Below are 20,098 nucleotides of genomic sequence, written 5' to 3' on the forward strand. Positions count from 1 at the left end.
GGCACAAACACAAGAATCGTACAATGTTCATCACACATTTGTTTCCAGGGTATTGCAAAGTGCTGTGTCATAGGCTGGGTTTCCTGCACGATGAATGATTTATTCAATTAATTCAATATAGTCATGAGAGTAACGTGAACACATATATTTAATAACTACATCTAAATCCTTAACGCACTTTTATCCATTCAGTCCTAGACATACATGTACAATATGTGTAGGTTTGGTGTACAAAACTCATTCAATCCTCTTAAATGTTATCCCTTCTCCAGTTCTAATATTTTGAAACCCTGGTATATAAGGAGTTGCCACTAGTTCAGATTTTCAACAAAGTTTCCTATAAGGTTACTAAATACAGTAGGTGTACCATGTACAGTATGTATGCCTTGGGACAGGAACTTTAAGAGTTACATTTACATTTCCTATATACAGGCCGAGTCAAAATGTTGTCGACAAGTATAAATGCCAATTATTTCACTAAAGTTTTGTTTTCTCCTCCACAGATGGCAAAGGATTATAAGGTAACTGTTAGAAACTTTGATATTTACGCTTTTGTTTGAAACTTTTTTTGCCACAGTAACCCATGTACTGTAATTCATTTGTAATAAACTGTCAAATTTGGCGACAGCATTTAGACTGACCCTGTATTTGAAGTCCTTTTTTTGATGTAAAGTATTAAGGTTTGCATGGTGATGTGGTTGTTAGCGGTGAGACATTGTTAAAATAGTCCAGTGTCCTTACGTGTGTGAGGGTGCCTGTCATACAGTCGACTGGTATCCTATCCTGTTCAGGGTGTAGCCCTGCCTTGTACCCTGTGCTGCCAGGATAGTCACTTGGATGTCACAACCCCCACTAGGAATAAGTAGCTTCCTGGTAATGGATGAATGGTATGCCTACAATCTGCACATATACCATTAAGGGGCTGACCATTAGGTTTATTATGCAGAAAATGCAATTATAATCAAATCAACAGACATACATAATTCATCAAGCACTCTTCCAAGGGATTTTCTCTGGTGGTGTGCTAGCCCCCATACCTTGTCGCTCTGTGAAGTACCAGTGATTGGAGATGCAGCTTTCACTTTCCACATGTAATGGGACACCACACCACCAGCTTAGGCCCAGTTTTTCCTGCCACACATTTTGGACTGCCTTCCACAATGAAATCTAGGGTGAAGGACAACTTCTAGACGATTGCCACCCAGTTCACTGCTCAAAGATCTATTTACACTCTTATTTTGTCCCACCCCTTGGGGAGAGGTGTTCAAAATAATGTCCAATTCGATATAATAAATTAGATGCCATTAATGTAACGTTTTTCCAACAAAGTGCAATTTCACAGTGTACAGCTTAAAAAGTAGTATGTTTAAATTATTACATTAGCACGTTAAAAGCAGAGTGTAAAGGCCAGATTAGTATTTCTATTATTTCCTATTTCCTTAATCCCAAATAGAACATCTGAGCCAATTCTCATTCTCCAAAACCATGTGGATAAACAATAACACTATAAAACAAGTGTTAATAGTGTTAATAACACCGCCAAAAGAGAGAGTTCCATGAAGCACATTTCCTGGGAGATACACATGTAGAGTCATAAACTCTGTTTATAATGACAAGGAAAATATCATTCATTCCATCCAACAGAGGTCCTCAAAGCTTTTTTTTTTAAATAAGCTACTTTTTTAACAGCACAAAACACAAAAAAAAAGGCAAAAGCAAAATAATGGTTGAGGCAGACGTTCAAATGGGCATGAACTCCCAAATAGGGTTAGCCGCAATGAATTCCCCTGCCAGTCGTACAAAAATCATTAAGAAGGCATTAGTGGCAGAAAAAAAAAGATCACTTGGTAGGCTAATTACATTTCAATTAATCAATAAACCAAAAGAGATCTCTGTTCTCATGACAAAATCTATGGCACACATCTGTCACAGGCAGAAGACCTTCAGGGGGGAAAAGAGAGCACATTGTTAATATTGGTCTTCATCAGGTTCAAAACACCAATGGTGAAAGGTGAAGCTGAAAAGCACGACACCAAGTTCCACTTTCATTATGAAAGGAGAAACTCTTACACCTGTAATACCTGTAGGTCACCCCTTGGTGAGCATGGAGTATGTTAAATCATGTCATCAAGACAAGAATTCATGTTCTTGACTGGGAAACAAAATGGGCATCGAGGTTCTGCTCAGAAGTTCTGAGAAACTTCCCAGGTTGCATTCACTCGCTAGGCTGCAGCAAGCACACAGATGCCGGGACGATAAGGTGTGAAATTTGTATTAAGTATTCCCAACTGGCGGAACACATTCTTTTACCAAGGGAAAAAAAAAGTGCAAAACTGTGATTTGGCATAAAGCCCTGCCACTAATATGGGCCCATCTGTGCTTCTGTTATAAAAGTAAAAACCTTTACGTAATCATCTACTCATACACAAATCAGGCCTTAAAATTATCAGCTAGAAATGAGGAGACTTTTCCATAATTTTACTTTCCTTTATAAAACTTGTTGGCCTCCGCATGAACATCTTTTAATTCCCACTTTTTAGAGCTGAATAGGTAAGCATGAAATGAGACACATACAGAATTATTATTATTATTATAATATTGGACAGGGTCCAGAATACAAAAGCTGCAAAAAGGCGTTGCACCAGTTTTAAGGGAACTCTCCAACTTTACCGGGGCTAAATCATACTGATCAATCTGCGAGACTGGGACGGCGAAAGCCCTTCACAGCCGTCATATCCCATTTGATCAGGCAGCAGAGGCCCTGAAAAGAGCCCATCGGGGAGCCTGGGGTTTTCTTGCGTGGCCACTCACAGCCGCCTGGCTCCCCCTCCCCCCCGCCCAGACTGAGCCGCCTGGAGGTCACCAGCTGCGCTGACCTGTATTGTGAGGAGACGTTTACAAAAATGTCTGTCCTCAATTGGCAATTTTTATATTTCTTTGCAGCACAAAGTTCCCAGCCCCTTCTCGGCTCTGGGAACCCCCCAGGGCTCCGAACTCATACAGCAGAGAGGTCTTTTTTTTCTCTTGATCAGATCCCCAAGGTCAAACCCGTGAATGAAAAGACTTCATCCCAAACACGCTATTTGTGTTAGTGATATCGGGTAAACTACAGTATTTGACAGCTGATAAAAAGAAAAGCCATCGTATGAAATCTGCACTTTTGGTGTTTTTTAAAAAGAACTCACACATGTCTCATTATACTTACATAACAGGGTAGAGTTCTTGTTAAGTTTTTTATTCAGATATCTTTGGAATAAAGTTAACAGACCAAACACGATACCCCCGCCTCAGAAACATCATAAATGTTCCCTTGCTTCTTAGCGCACAGAAAGCAGTCCATTCATACCCAGCAACCATCTTAAATTTGCCTAAAATACTTCCAAAAGACAACTCAGAAATCTTAACATTCACAGTTTTCTGTTTTTGATATGGGAAGCAGTATTTAGCTCCTTTGCTGTGTCAGTATGTCCTTTTTTTTTTGTCTATTCAACAAAACCTGAAAACTGATTTAATGGCCCTGCAGGATATTATCGCACAACACAAGCTTTGTACACACTTCGCCAGAGAAGTAACTTGATCTAGCTGGGACAGCTAGCACTCTCAATTATGCTTCTATTAACATTGGGTTAGTAGGTAAAAAGCAACTGCAATGCCTCCATCTGGGCCAGCTCTAGCAAATTGCTCAGTGGTGACATCAGAATCACAAGCTATGTTACAGCAGCTATCCGACAGCCGAAATTAAAGCTGTGGGCTGTTATTGACTTCATTTTAATGGATGTTTTGTGCACCACACAGCCTTTCCTATAAGAATATCATTACTCGGCGCAAAAAAGCCTTCTAACTTAAACAAACGAAACAGAGGATACCTTTTTGTTCAAGGTGCAAAGGCCTGTGTCCCGTGTCCAAAGTCCCCCCACTTTCTAGTTCAATCACAAGAGATCAGGGATCTGCAACTCCAGTCCTGGAGAACCACGGTGCCTTCTGGTTTTCCTTCCAGCCGAGCTCAGAATGACTTAACTGAATCAATCAGGTGCTTGATCAGAAGGGAGTCGATATCCTTTTTCTAGGTCTTTGCTCACTGACAATTTCAGGCTGCAGAGAAATCCTGTTACAGCTTTCCAGGAGCGGAGTTGCAGACTCCTACAACAAGATCATTTAAACAGCCTCAGATGACAATGCCAGGTACTAGTCCAAAGTGAAACTGTATCTCCATCTGAATGAGATTGGTCTCTCACAAACAAAAATTGCTGTGATCAAACAAACCGGTTCAATGCAATAATTTTCCCCAAGTGTGCCTGCCATATGTGGAGGGCAACGTAATCACAAAAATGTAGCTTTTAAAGTTATTTAAATATAGATCCCAGTTTCTCGATGCCATATGTTTTAATTGTCAGCACAGCTCAAGCAATAAATAACAGTACATAGACCTATCCATCCAAGAGCATTGCTTTTATGTTGAAGAAGTGTCTGTGATGCTTCTAGCTTTTACCACGCTTATCATAATATATGATGATCGGTGAACCACCAGCTGCTAAACAAGGCAAAGCAAGTGGCCTACACTCTAGGCTGGGACAGTAATACAGAAGAAAAACACACTGCAGTTTCCTTAAAATCCACTGCGTTGACTGTTCCAAAAACTTACTGTATCTTTACCAGAATATTTTTTGATACCTTCTAGATCAGGCGAGATCGAAGAAGCAACAATGGTTATGCTTGAGATCATGTGGCCATGCATGACGAGTTGGGGGCTCCAGTTTACCTCAAAAGGTTAATTCAACTGGCATTCCATCTAACTTTTATCCACCTTTCCAACTTAATTTGCTCTCCTTCTGCATGACATGACATATACTGCCTATGAGAAAGGGCTAGAATGGTTGTATTAACCTACTATTTTAAAAAAAAAGATCCCACACTTATGCAAGATCATCTCTCTGAATTGCTCTGATGCCTAGCTGTCTGCTGACCTCCACGTCCAAAATAGCACACCAAGTTCAGCCAGACTTTATTTAAGGGGGCCTTTGCATCTGATCATTTCTGTTGCCTCTTCCACCTTAAATACACATGGCAACAGAAATTGTCACCCCTTCTGTTGTTCTTCCACGGGACACCAAGAAAGCTGGTGACCAGCTGGACTGGAAATATCTGCGGTTTGGGATCACCTCTGGTGCTTCCACCCAAAATCACATGCTTTGTTTCAGGGTTTAAGTGGTAGGTGTCTCACCATCTGAATGAAATCTGACTGGATTCTCATTGAGGGTTTCTAGGACTCAATTTCTTTCTTTCTTCCCCATTGAACAATGCGGTTCTGGGTATCCTAGGGTTCAGGGAACCATGGGAGTCAGACATACCCAAATGCTCATGGATGATCACTGCAACACTTCACAGGAAAAGCATGACTATGTTGCTATTTTATCTTCACGCAACAATCCACTATTTTTGTTTCTAATTGGGGTGATAACGCCATCCTCCTGTACTTCAGGTCATTTTCAAGGGAGTTATGCGGTTCAGCTCAGCTGACCACTGCACAGCTTCAAACGTGTGTGGGTGTGGGGGGGGAGGTCTGCCACCATATACACCCACCACTCCCTAAGGAACATCAGTAGGTCTTTCACTTCCCTTGAACATAAACTTGGTAATGGCATGATGGTTAATTGTAACAAGTTCCGTAGTTTCAGGGAAGAAGCCTAGCAATAAACAGTACTGATCGTCAAGCCAAGAGCTAAAAAAGGGAATACCAACTCTAAGAAAGATTTGGAAATAAATCCTATTCTTATTTGGCAAAACACTAGAAAATGTATGCTCATTGCACCAACACTATCTTTTTAAAATACAAGGGGAGATCTCTGATCTGAACAAATTCATATCCGCAATCCATATTGAGAACTATGAGAAGTGTGATCAAAACAGCAAGGACTAACAATTCCACATGAAGAGGGCACTTTGATTTCTGCTTGGTGATCTGATTAAAAGGGTCTTCCTTTGGCTGGCGCTGTATATGGATAAGTGCGGGAAAGCGATGAAACAAGTTGAGCACTGCAATCAGGATTCTTTTCAGCACCACAGAGGGATTAATCACATTGACAGGCTCAACTTTACTGATTTGCGCTGACATCACGGCGTCAGTTCAAGCCACTCTTGTGCTGGTTTCAAGTGTTTTCCCCAATCTGTAGAAAAATGTCTTAATCTAAAACCAGTCTGTAAACGTGACAGAAAAATTACTACAAGTCTCCTTTCTTTCAAATAATTCTACAAAGGCAGTGCTTATTATGCACTATTATGCACCATGTTTTGTTCATCTCAATACATTAGGGTTCCCTAAACCTGGTACTGGAGAGCTGGTGTCTCTCTGGGTTTTCAGTCCAGCTGTGCTCTTAACCAAATAATTATTGGCTTAAATTGACCATTTTTCAGCATTTCCCAGTCCCTTGGGTGCTGCTGCTGTAGTAAACCCTGGAAAACCTTCAGGCACACCAGGCCTCCAGGATGAAGACTGAGGACCCCCCCTGCTCTACATATGAAACCATCATAATGCAGTGACGATCATGCAGTGATGATCCACTCATGGTAGTGGTGGACAGTGGCCCAATATGTAAGGCACTAGTTACAGTACCGCTGCAGAGTCAAAAACATTGCAGCAGACAATACCTGTCGGGCCCTCCATTTCTCCCACTGCTATTTGCTGGCCACTCCTGTGGCGGCCTATCATATCTACAGCCAATGTACAATTCAAAATTAAACAAAAATGTCTCAATGGCTTTACACTGAACCCCTGAGGATGGATAACAAAATTAAAATGTCATTTTATTTGTACAAGACTGCATTCTGTGTACAATGGAAATGCTGTTAGGGTCCTGCGTACTTCTGTAATATTCCAAAATAATTAAGCATTAAGCAAAAGAAAGAAAGCTTCCTAAAGACATGAAACAAATGTTAATTGAAACATGGGTGTATAAAAATCCATTCCTGACTTCACAGTAACAATAGCGCATAAACACAGTGACGACAGCTCCAAGGGTTATACAGTCAAGATAAATCATCCCAAATCACCGGAGTTCCTTAGCAACCACCTTTTTAAATGATGTTTTCTTAGCACTTGCATACAGTTATAAATACATTGGGGCTTTTGGTTTTGCAAATGCTCTTGCACTTGCATGAAGCAGGAGATTATGGTTTTGACATTTTGGTCACTGCGTTCCATGTTTCTCAAAAGGTCAAGATTTCCAGACAGGGCCTAAGTAAACGAAAATTATGGAGGACAGAAAAAAAATCTAAACATTAGAATTTTTTAGAGGTTATTCCCATAATAAATATTTAGACATGAGCCTCTGAGAAACGATGCCGCTTGTGTGCTTTCTTGCCAGAGGTTTCATCTTGTTTCAGTGCAGTGTCATTGAGCGCTAAGCTCCTCAGTTGCAACACTTTATTAACACTACATTAAATTACAAATGAGAGAGCCTCCTTTCTTGGTGATATAAAATGTATCAATATTCAACAGGATGGACTGATAGGTTTGTAAAATGATGCAGCCTTTTAAAACATATCCACATATTCTATAGAGTACTGAGTAAAAATTGGGTTATTTTGAACTTCATACCATAAATTCCTTCAGATATAACACTAGCAATCTTGGGTCAAGTGAAAGCTGGCATTTGTGAAAGCAGTTGTTATGTCTGAGGCCACACAAGACCAGCTGCAATCAGGAATAAAGAGCCCAACAAACCTAGCATACTAACGGTCTATTTTACAGGACATGTAGTACAGCATTCCATTCAAGGACACAGCAAAAAGTACACATTCAAAGTACTGTGCAAATGTGCCAATTACTCATCTAACATTACTGTTAAAAATTATGTCGAAAAGGATAATATGATGACATTACAAACAAATATTACAAACAAAAATAGTTTTCAATGGAAAAACCCAAATCTTAAAGGAAAACTGCAATGCTATTTTCATATTTCAGGGTTAGAAAGAATCAGCATTGATGAGTGCACTTCAAACTGCAATAAAAGTACAATGTACACAGTAACTTGTAAAACCTCCAATTTTCATTTCAAAATAGACTCAGTTTCCAGGTACTGTATGTACAGCACCATGTTCTGTGATTCAGAATGAGGCAACAAAATGTACAGTGATGTGATGTGGTCCTATCACCTTGCAAACAATCAGGCTTGTGAATACATCTCTTTTAATCCAATAGACAGTTTTATCGACAAATACTACTTACTACTTGTCTGCGGAGAAATGTCTGCTGCACAGCCTGTACTTATTTGCTCGTACATTGCATTACATTAGTCAGTACGGTGACTAGTGAGCAGGAAGGGGCCACATCACATCGCAATTCGTGGAAGCTCCAATGCGAGTTTGAGACAGCATGGCGAATTACAGCACTTTCACAAAGTTCAGGATTTTGATCTTAATTCAAAATGTGTACATTTTTCTAGCACATCACTGAATGTATTGTGTTACCAAGATTTAATAGCTGGTCTGAGACTGCAGTTCCCCTTTAACACTGTTTTAAGAATTCATTAATTAAAAGGTATCAATGACATTAAATGTTAAGAGGCAAAAGAATGGATTTATAATTACAACTGCCCAATTAAAAGGAGAAACACTGATAACACAATAGTGGCAACACCAAACATGAAGTGGACCAGACATAAACTTTAATATCAGGGAGCTCCTCTGGCACATCACTCAGGGACTGAAAAAGACTGTCAGCATTATAAATGTACTGCAGCCACAGTTGTGTAGAGAGAAATGTGTCTCCATTTAAACAGGACAGGATTCTGCAGTGGAAATGCATTATGTGGACCATTCATATAATGGTTGTATTAGGTGCTGACCTCAAACTCTCATAAAACTAGTACTTTTATAATTTAATCTAAGTGTAATAATATAACTTCAACTGCATTTGTCATTATAATATTAAAATTATAATGTTTTTGTGCATTAATGTTTTAACACTTGAGAAATCTTTCAATGAATCCAGAACAATAAACTTCCAAAGAGGGTTCCAAAGGACGTGTACTGGACTTTTGAGAGTCTCATCTTACAAATTGGACATGATTGTTACACAAAGTATAGAAGAAACCCCCCAACCACATATTTTATACCGTATCTGCCTCAAAATGCAGTCTGTTTAAACAGGAAAACCTGGAAAGGAAAACCATTGTAAAACATACAAAATAAAACTGTCACAATCTCTTTTACAATGACACCATTAAACAAAACTTAAGTTACTTACTGTACAATGTAAGGGCTGGAGTTGCACTGCAGTCCTTTTTCACTTTGTGCCATAAAGAAGTCAGAGGGCAGGAAAGTCCTTCTTCAGGATGCTCCCCCAAAACTCCTCTCGACCCCCCTCTCCCTTCCCACCACAGTCCCCCCCTCCTCCCCCAAAAGGGAACTTTGACCCAGTCTCCGGCAAATTTTTTATGCTTTGCTCTGTAATTGACAACCCTAAAATCTCTGTCCTGGCTTGTGGGAAAACCCTCCGAGCACTTCAGGAATTCTCCTCTCCTGAGATTCCCAAAAGCCCTGCCGGTTGGGTTTTGCACTCACAGCATAGGCTTGGCTGAAACAAAGAGTGAATTCATATCAATTCCACCATACTCCCCCTCCACCACCACCACAACACCCTGCACAATAATCCCTGACCTGGTATCATGTTTAACTGCCTATCAGGAACGCCTCACACTACTTCTGATTCACCCCCCACATACACACCCCAAACATTAACCCTCAGCCTCGGCCTTAAAATCAAACCCCATGGAAGTGGAGACACAGTCTTTATGAAAGAGGAACTACAGTCTCCATTTCTCAGACCGGTTACTAAATCTCGGAAACAAAATTAATTTGTTGACGCTATAGAAGAAATGGACAAATCTGGAATTGAGCACAAAATCGCAAACGTTGTGAAAGTACTGTGAGCCGCCGTGTTGACGCAAACCTGCCTTCGAGTTCCCACAGATTGCGACATGATGCGGCCCTTCCTGCTCACTCGTCTCCGGAATGACTAATGTCATGTGACGTACGAGCGAAGAAGTACAGGTTGTGCAGCAGACGTTTCACCGCAGAATGTTCCAACGTGATCTGCATGCAGAGTTGGCAAGCGAGTAGTGTTTGTCGGCAAAACCGCCTCGAAGTCGAGAGCAATATTTCGATTGGATTAAAGAGATGTATTCACAGGCCAGCTTATTTACAATGTCATAGGGCTGCATCATATCACCGGACATTCTGTTGCTTAATTCTGAATCGCAGACTATGGCGCTGTGCGTACCTGGAAATTTAGTCTATTTTGTGACATAAATTGGAGATTTTAAGAATTACTGTGTACATTTTACATTTATTGTGGTTTGAAAGGCACTCATCAATGCTGATTCTTTCTAACTCCGAAAAAAGTTCCCCTTTCAGTCCATCACAAGGCCATTGAGTAACACCTCATTTTCGCTGGTGCACCCTGTTCTGTGACAAAGCTCAGCCTGCTGTGGTCTCTAATACAAGGGGTAGGGGAGGGAGGGGGATAAACAGAAGGTTTTGTGAAGCTCCAGTAAATTTGTCAAGTTATTTGCAGGCCGCCCTCATTAAGTGTTTATCCATTTAAAGGAACCTCTTTAGCAAGCCCATGCTGATCAATAAAAATAAGACTTAGTAAATACTCTCTCTGTCACTTACAGCTTGGAAAAGAAAGTGGCTTGAGTGGACTGTTGTGTCTCTTTCTCGCAGGTAAACTACTCAAGCAGGAAGCTTAAAAACATATTTCCACAGCACCTCCTTGTGTGTTTCGCCACACATCATTAAACCGACATTCAAGAATCCGAGAGTTTTTCTCTATTTCCTTCCGAGAATGGATGGCTGTTTTTTTAGTGGAGTTATTCTTGCCTTTAAAAAGACTAATGAGAGAATCCTACGTTTTTATTTAAAACCAGATTCAGCTATCAAACAAAAGAAAGAGGTGATATCACAACTGACATGAGAAGATCTGCCTATCAGAACGCCTCACACTACCTGAATTCTGATTGCCACTAAATCAGTGTAACATCTACAGTATAAAGATGCAACAGCCAAGATAAATTTCCCTGTACTCTTCAGCAAATAACTGCACTTACAAAAATGGCAGGTCTCAGGTTTGTGAACTACAGTACTATAACAGCAAAAGAACGATAAAAAATGAAGAAAATTAAATCCAAGACAAAAATGGGGAAATTCTACAGAAAGAAAGGGATGTACTAAACAAGTATTTCACTCAGGTACTGTACTAAGGAAAAAGTAGACACCACGCTTCAGACTCAGGAAGGACAAAGTTCCGTCTTAAATAAGAATAGATACGCAGAAGTGTTTTGGGTACTAAAAGCACACAAGATTTATAAATCCCCAAGACCCAGTGTTATCTTACCAACTGTGCTCAAGGAATGTAAGGTTATGGAAGCTGTGATAAAAACTCAACTAGAAGATCACCAATATGGAAATGATATGCTAAGAAATAGTCCACATTTAGAAAAGGAAGGTGTTGCCTAACCAAATTGTTAAGAGTTGAACTAAGAAGAACTAGTCGAGTTTGCAGATGACACCCAACACAGTGGAAACAGCAAACGCAATTTAAAAAAGATTCTGATAAAATACCAGACGGGCCAAACACACGGCAGATGACATTTAATGTAGACAAGTATAGGGTTTTTCATGCAGGTAACAAAAACAACTGATACAGTATAGATACAGAGAGCAGGAGCAGCTTAGGAGTTGAACGCAATCACTTACATCTTTCAGAAAATGTGGGGAAGCACTTACAAAGGCAAAATGTTAGGATATATAGTTAAAAGAACAGAATTTAAATCAAGGGATTTCATGTTAAAATTGTATTAAACAATAGTAAGGCCTAGAGGCTGTCCAGAGCAGAGCAACTAGAGACATTACAGGACTTAAGGAAATGCCGTGCACTGATAGACAGAAGAAACTGAACTTTTTTGGTCTTTAACGGAGAAGACTGAAGGAGTGGACCGGATACAAGTATTCCAAATCCTCAAAAGCTCTGACAAAGTCACAGTCAACCCAGCAGATTTCTTTAGAAGGAACAGGGAAATGAGAACTAAGGTGCACAAGTGGAAACTACATGCAAGTGCACTGAAAACTAAGAACAAGAGCCACGACTTTACCCAGAGAGTTGTGGGTGTATGGAACAAGCCATACAGTCATGTAGGTGAAGGCAATACCCTTACAGCCAGATTAAATCCTTAACTGTTAACTAGTTAAACAGACTAGACTGGCTAAGAGGCCTCTTCTCCCTTGTAATCTTTCACACGCTTGTGCAATAGCGCTCACAGCTTAATCCACAAAACCAAAAATGTTCAGTGTCTCTAAATTTAGCTGCTGCTACCTGCAACAAGGTTTGCTTTGGCTGGTATTTTCACAAAATACAGCCTGAGGGATATATGCTAAAGACATCCTTTAGGAACTCTAAAATAAACCAGATGGTTAAGAATCAGGAGATGCACTGCGATTATGGGACACATGCTCTAATTTAAGAGCAGGCTGTATCATTTTAACACTTAAGAGAAGGAAACAACTGCAAACAAGGCAGGGGAGGCTTATTCCTCCTGAGACAGGGTGGGTATTTTAAACATCTACTTCGAAATAAGAATAACTGGTTTATTTGCACAATTTCAAGCAAGTGTCTCCTACCTGGCAATGGCTTTTGTTTCATGCACCTTTTTCAATCTGAAATGGTGACCTTCAAAAGTATCTTTTAAGCCTACTTTTTTTACACAGAACTCCCCTACCCTTTTACCTGCAGGATCTCTTGTATGTACGAGCATAGACAGCAAAAGGCACTGTGGGAAAACATTTTGCGCCCTCAACCTGGACTTAAGTCTTAAAGTATTAGCATTCAGGTCAGTAACCTGCTTAAGATACAATCACAAATGAAACTAAAGTGATAAAGAGGCTTCTAATTCTCCCTTCATCCTGTTATATATGCTTATGTAAATATTATGAAGTACAGTAGTTACAGACAATATAAAATTCACTAAGTATTACCCATTAACCCATCACACACCTGAAAAAGACTTCACAGCTGGCATTTCTCTTCATATTTTCCAGCTTGGAATTAACTCATACTGTAGCTTTTCCTCTGTAGATCGCATGCTGACACTGTTCCCCTCACTGCCTTCTCCAGATTATCCATTAACTAAACCTTTCCATTAATCCGTTGTGGGCTATAACAAATCATGTTAAACGGTGAGTCATTTATAAACAGCATTGCTTACAGCAGGAGTGACTCTCCATTTCCATTTTCTTGGTCTTCCATTTTCATGATCACAGGCAAGCCAGACGGAAGTAAAATTCTGACAATCATTACTGTGCACTCCCGCATGGTCTAATTTCAACACTACAGTTAGGTGAGCCCTTGCAAAAGAAGCTACAATTGTGGGACAAGTACGCTCTGTAAATTTCCTTCTCCCCAACAAAAGCTGCAGAAGTATGCCACTTACTGATTTTTCTGCATACTAATTGGCAGACAGGGAGTCAAAATGATTCTTTACTCCACCAAATGCAATGTTGGAGTTCTGGTAAAATCTCACGGTCTGGCTCCGAACAACTGCTCACTGGAGCACTGAGTAATATGAAAGCTTCGCCACCATGGAGTGGAAAATTCCAGTAAACAGGAGAAACATGGAATATCAACAGCAAAACTATTTTCAGAACTGCAGGGTTACATGCAGGACAACATTATTGCCAGTACGGGTCTTCCCATTAATGGATAACAAGGATTGAATTAATCTGCTTTAACCTCCCACACTTTTTGTGGTTCATCACGAAAGTCAAGGAGAATCACTGGTAACCAGATGAATAATGGATTTGCCCACATAGCTGAATGCTCTTCTCTTGTTTGTAACCTATCTAGATTATTTTGTTGCTTAAGTTACATTAAAATTTCAACTGGATGAATTACACACTTAAAGCAGAATACATTCCGTCGTACATATAGGTGAAACCAAACAAATATTTAATCAGAAAACAGGCTATGCAAAGCTTTTGTACATATGATTCAGAGCATTAAGATAAGATCACTTTATTAGCCATATACAATTTCATGCATTAAGAATTCGTCTTTTCACATACCCCAGGTTGCTCTCCATGAGACACAGACAGGAAGAGAAGCTTGGGGTTGGAGCGCAGGGTCAGCCATTGTACAGTGCCCCTGGAGCAGTTGGGGTTAAGGGCCTTGCTCAGGGGCCCAACAGAGTAGGATTAAAAGCTGTGCAATAGAATCGCCTAAATCACAAAGTCATCCCATTTGCAGGTAAACGTGGATCACATATCAAAAGACTCACAAACTACACTCCTGTCCCCTTGAGATTTCTGGAAACTAATACACTAATGTTCAGTACCTTGAACAGGCCCTTGCCCAGATACAGTTACTCACTCTTTCCACTGCCATGAACTAAATGAAAGACCACCAAAGCTACAGTAAACGAACCAGGGAAGCCTTTCTTTAAAGTCCATCGGAAACGCCAAAACAAAAAAGAACATTTGCGTTGCTATGTTTAACTTTCAGGCCTTAGTCATTTGCATTCAGTGGGTGGGAATTTATGAAAGCTTTGTAACTACTTAACACCCTAGAATTTCATCCAGTTCTCCTCAGAAGTAAAAAAGAACATTTATCACACACTACTGAAATCTCATTTTTTCCACAGCTCATGTGTTCTTGTATGTACTGTAGTTGTTTTCTTCTTCGATGTCTCACAGCAATCTGAGTCAAAAGCCATACACTTGTAAAGACTTTAATAACAGGTCTCAGAGAGTTGATTGACTGGAACACCAAGGCAGATGTGCAGACATAAAACAATCTATATTGGAAGACTTTATTCTTTTGATTACTAGCAGAATGCTGACAGTACTGTTACTGTTTTTCCCCTGTAGACCATCAGAAATTCAACGCCCTTCATATCCCCGAGCCACATAAAAGTGCCTCTTGCGATTTGACTGAAACTGCATCATCGTCGCAAAATTAAATTACAACCCTGAATACACAGCTCAGCTCAAAATGAACTTGGGGAGGAAGTGACACAGAGATGTGGTCCATCTCAATATATAATGCACAAAACTGCTCAAATCAAATGAATTCAAGTCACTTTTATCACCCTTTTTTGCTTCACAGAGAGGATATACAGTACAGCACTGCAACTACAGCAGTGATTGTGGCCTGATATACTGTAAAAGGCAAAAACACGTTACTGCTAAGCCTATCCTGAAAATTTACGAGATGTGTCAGGTGCCTTTTCTTTCCATTTTTAAACCAAAGCTATCTAAATGAAGAATGTACTGGAAAGCCGTTTGACTTTATAAAAGACTGTGAAGATCTCATGACCCCCACATGTACTGTGTTAAAGATGCTGTATAGGCACAGGCAATTTGTTGACCAGATTTAGCAAGACTTCTGAAGCCATGCTACGAAAGAGTCCAATTACAGCAACACAGGCCAGGGTGTGAGACAACTATGTGGTACCTACAGTACATGATAACAGAAGAGAAGGTCAAAAGTATTAGTTAATTATACTCACTCAAACACAATGACTGGAATTTTCTTATCTGACTGTTAAAACGCTTCCTGGATTGTTTATGTTTGTGGGTTGCTTTGAACATCAGAATGGAAACTATTTAAAAAGACGTATATGGAACTTTTTCATCTGAGGTCAGGAAACTTGCCTCTGAGGAACAGCATCCAATGTACTGTACCATCTAATGAGATGCATATTTTAAGTTGTAATTATTTTCTGGGAAAGCTGAATTGCAGACAAATTTGAACATTAAAAAGGCTTTTATTAAATACTCAGTCTTTTTTTACATATTCTACATGACAATGTATAATTGCGACTTCGTATTTTGTTCTGAACCTCAACAAAGCAGCTACATTATAAAGAGAAAAACAAGAGTTCAACAAATCAAACGGGTAACAAATTATCTCCTCGAATTGTGAGTGAGGATAATAATGTAATAACAACTAAACGGCATTAAAGGTCATACTGCTAGGGATTAAGAAACCATAAAAGGATGAGAAAGCAGACAATTACGGAATGGCCAGAACTGCGACATTATAAACAATCTCACCTTTAATGCAAAACATTGTATATGCTGTACATAAACGTGCTTCCTTCATGAGCTAGTCATCCTCACTATCTCCCAAAAATGGCACTTATTAAGTTAAGTCTAAGAAATATGTCAACTGGCTGTCAAGCTAAAACTTATTCACAGTTCTGTATGTCCCAAATTTAGTGAACATTCCTTCATCCTCTCAAACAATTGTCATTTGAGGACTCAATAGAGGCCGGTGGAACTGTGGAGACAGACAAGCTATTTCTTAGTTTAGTTCATTCACAAAAAATACTTTATTAACACATCCTGGGTTGAGTTCTGTAACTTTCAAATAATCACAGTTTAACACAACTATATTTGTGATGCTTAAATTGTTCAATTTCACTAATAGAGACACCACAAATATTTATCTGCTGCTGTAAGATGCAGAAAAAATTAAAATACTTTAAATTTTGAGAAGTCACTTTGAAAAGACTGTCCTCGTGTACTCCTTACACATTAGTCTACATGCATATGATATAAAACTCATGAAAGCTTCTGCTCTGGAATCAGACTCATACGTCAGATGAATTACCAATCAACTGTTCCCATGGTAATGCGGTAATGCAGTTTATTCAACTAGTTTTTCCTTGAACACAGTAGGGACATCTTGATTTGAGAAACATGGAGAAACCCACCACATTATTAGTGTAACTAATCTATTTCAAAATCTGTTCAAAGCAAACACACAACACTTAGAAAAACCTGAGAGGCTAAAAAAAATACATAATACAATCTAACCAAAGTCATTATTAATCCATTAAGAAAGCCCTGATTTGGAATGATTTGTTCATACAGTACTTTTCTTGGCAGCTAAAAAAAAACTTGTCCTCTCACACAGCTGCAAGACAGCCTTTGTCCAGTGGCAAAGCCATTACCACAGTGACAATAAAAATGTTCTGCGTAAAACGGAGATAGTTTAACCTTTAATTAACATAATGACTAGTGTGGGAAGGCCTTGGTCACAGTTTAGCTCAAAGCAGGATGAAGTAAGCCTTCTGTGCCTAGCAATTTCCATAAAGGGCAATGAGACTCATGCAACAAACTAGACCAATCACTACACTTCCATGATTTTGTTCATTGTCAGGTCCGCTTATCATCCTGATTTTGTGCTCTCCGGCAGCCTTTTTTCACCTGCTTGGACGAGCACCTCTGTGAGGCAACAGGTGAGGGAAAGACAGCTGCCAGCAATTTAGGACCAGATCCTAGCCATGAAACGTTCGAAAAACGAACATCAAATCTGATACCCCCACCCCCGCCAGCACACGGTGAACAGCACACCACCATTACAGCCTGAAAAGCTTCATTGTTGATGTAGCAAATTTCGTCTGGCACCAGTAGTAAGCGTTTTATAAGGTGTTCATGTTAATTAGCTATAATCCCCCAAAGCAGAGTGACAAACATATAATACTCCCTCTAAAGATCCATGCAAAAAGTCAGTGCCTAGTGATAATTAACTCTTGTCTTTCAGAACTCCACACCTTGACTGCCTGACACCTTCAAACACATACCCAATGCTTGGGAAATCAGGAACCATTCTAGCTGTGAACTCCTGATTTAAAACGTGGGGCCAGACAAGAGGCCGACATGTCCTCATTGCACTGTCTGTTAAGCAGCCAGGCCTTGTGTTCTGTCTTTGCATGGCTAGTGCGAAGATCTTCCATGTGCATCGGGCATATACTGGCAGAAGCCACCCTCAGAGAAGCCTTATAATGCAGGATGTCATTTTTGAGAGGAAAAAAAGACTGTCCGTGGTAACTGTCCGCTGGCGCAGATCTGTTCAACTCCAGAACAGTCAGAATCAAACTATCACAACCTTCCCAAGTCTAAACCAGTTACTGTAGTAGACAAGAACGCCAGTAGACATATGTAAAATGTAGTAGTTCAGGTGGGTAGCTGTGTCAGCATGCGTAGGCTGCAAAGGAACAATAGGTTTATTCCATGCTGGGGAAAAAAAGAAGAAAGAAAACACAAATGTGTCTACTTGAAGGATTCACTCTTACAGGTTGGGATCTTGGAATGGGCAGAAATCCTGCAAAAGAGAATTGTCTGCTGTCTGCATAGAGGCTAAACACATAAGCATCAGGAGGGCATCGAGCTACTAATCTCATTCATATCTTGCAAGTTTTCAACCCAAGAACATGCTCCTTCCAAACGCGCATTGTATAAATGCAGAAATCGTGTGGGTATACGACCCAGCTGAGTCGTTATGTTTATTAATTTGAATCCTTGGCATTTTATAGATTCAAAGATCTAAGCAACTCAATTGCGTTTCCTTGCTGTTCATCGAGCAGAGTAATGTGGGGTTCAAGCCTTTTTCAGGTACATGGTCGTGATCTCCGTTTTAAAACACGACATCGTAATTTTACCCTCACGATTCATGATGAGTGGAGTAAGCTAAATGTTCGCAGCCCTCACCTTTACCACAATATACAGTACCGTAGGTCGTGCGTTAAACATGAGAGTGGTGGTGCAAAGGTGCAAAGTTTAAAAATAAATCTCACCAAAGTCTCAAAATAGGCTAACCCGATACTAACCCCCCAAGTACCATGTGTCAAAACAGCGGGATTTTTTTTTTTACCAAGACAGCCAGAAAACGCAGTGTTTTCAGACAAGCCAGCAGCTTGTCTAAAATGTTTCGGTTGTTTTTCGGTAGAAAACCAAACTGCTTGCTCTCGCTTCTCAAGATTCTTTAAGCGCGTACTGCCACCCTGGCACTTGGCACAACACCAGTCCATAAAAATAAAAACACTTTTATATGACTGTACGTGTACGAAATGTTTAAAACAATCCCATTCAAAGCGGCTCACGACACCCAGCGCCGCGCGTTAGTGCAGTAAACATTTGCTACCATTTCTGTTACATTTTAACAAGTTATACACAGCTCATAGAAAACAATAACCGGACTAACTGAAGAAAAAACAACATACGCTAAACAGCATGGTGCAGGAAGCGGAAGTTATTAAAAGTATACGACAGCCAAGTAGTATTTCTACTTTGATTTATATTTAGAAACTTGCTTGCGTAGCGACGAGCCGTGATTTACCTTTATTGTCTGTTCTCTTTTTCTTGTTTGTTTGTTTTTTTTTTAGATTTTACCTGAAACCCCTGCCAATCGAAACTGGAAGCAGTCGGGATTACCTTGTGAATGCGGCTCCCGTTCGTCCATGCAACTTGTTCACTTTTCCACCCGCTCTGGTGTCTCTGGCCAGCTTGTGGGAAGGACTCGCTGACGTGAAAAGATTCTCTAGAGGGGTGAATAAGAGGAACTGTGGAGAACAAGGAAGAGCCCTTTGAAAAGGACTGGGATTGTGTTTCTCCTCTTCTTCTCGTGTGACGTGTCTAATCCCCGAACTAAAGAATAGCGCTTTTCCCCCACATTCCTTGGCATTAAATGAAAAACACCTGGATTTATTGAACTGTATCGTTCTAACTTGCAAAACCCATTCACTAACTGTACTGTATTTCACTTTTTCTCATTTTAAAATGGGGCATGTATTTCCATTTCTTCGTGCTTTCAACAGTTGTATTATTATTATTATTATTATTATTATTATTATTATTATTATTATTATTATTATTATTATTATTATTATCTGATAATGGACATTTAAGACTTTTCCATTTGTAATTAGGAAAAATAATATATGTAATATAACTCAATACTTAACTTGCCGGTTTCTAGAGATTTCTCTATTGCACTTACAGCACAATACAACATATACAGTATAACTCACAAAAAATATTTTAACTAAATCGTACCATTAAAATTCGTATAATACGAATGTAATGTTTTAAATACATTATTCTCGTAATCCCTATTCATGATAAGTATTTCAATTATATATTTTAAATCCACAATGAAAAAACTTTTTGGGACAATCAGACTTCATTTTCACTGTTGTCACACCTTAAGTATATTCAGGGAACCGTTTTTGGGGGCAATATTTACAGTACAACTGTT

General features: G+C 39.7%; 1 protein-coding gene across 6 annotated transcripts in view; it reads right to left on the bottom strand.

The window, feature by feature from the left end:
* Positions 1–19,639, bottom strand: part of LOC148654497 (solute carrier family 45 member 3) — a 37,422-nt gene extending 17,783 nt beyond the window's left edge. For 2 of the 6 annotated variants that reach the window (XM_088646758.1, XM_088646757.1), the window contains exon 1: positions 19,276–19,638. The gene's annotated coding sequence lies outside the window, so the exon portion shown is untranslated. Of the gene's footprint in view, positions 1–3,866; positions 4,035–19,180 lie in introns of those variants that run through there. The other 4 variants (XM_088646759.1, XM_088646760.1, XM_088646762.1 and 1 more) reach the window with 4 other exon arrangements.
* Positions 19,640–20,098: the final 459 nt, after the last annotated feature.

Source organism: Lepisosteus platostomus, chromosome 9 (genome assembly GCF_059453375.1).
Source record: "Lepisosteus platostomus isolate fLepPlt1 chromosome 9, fLepPlt1.hap1, whole genome shotgun sequence".
In the NCBI taxonomy this organism is placed as follows: Eukaryota; Metazoa; Chordata; class Actinopteri; order Semionotiformes; family Lepisosteidae; genus Lepisosteus; species Lepisosteus platostomus.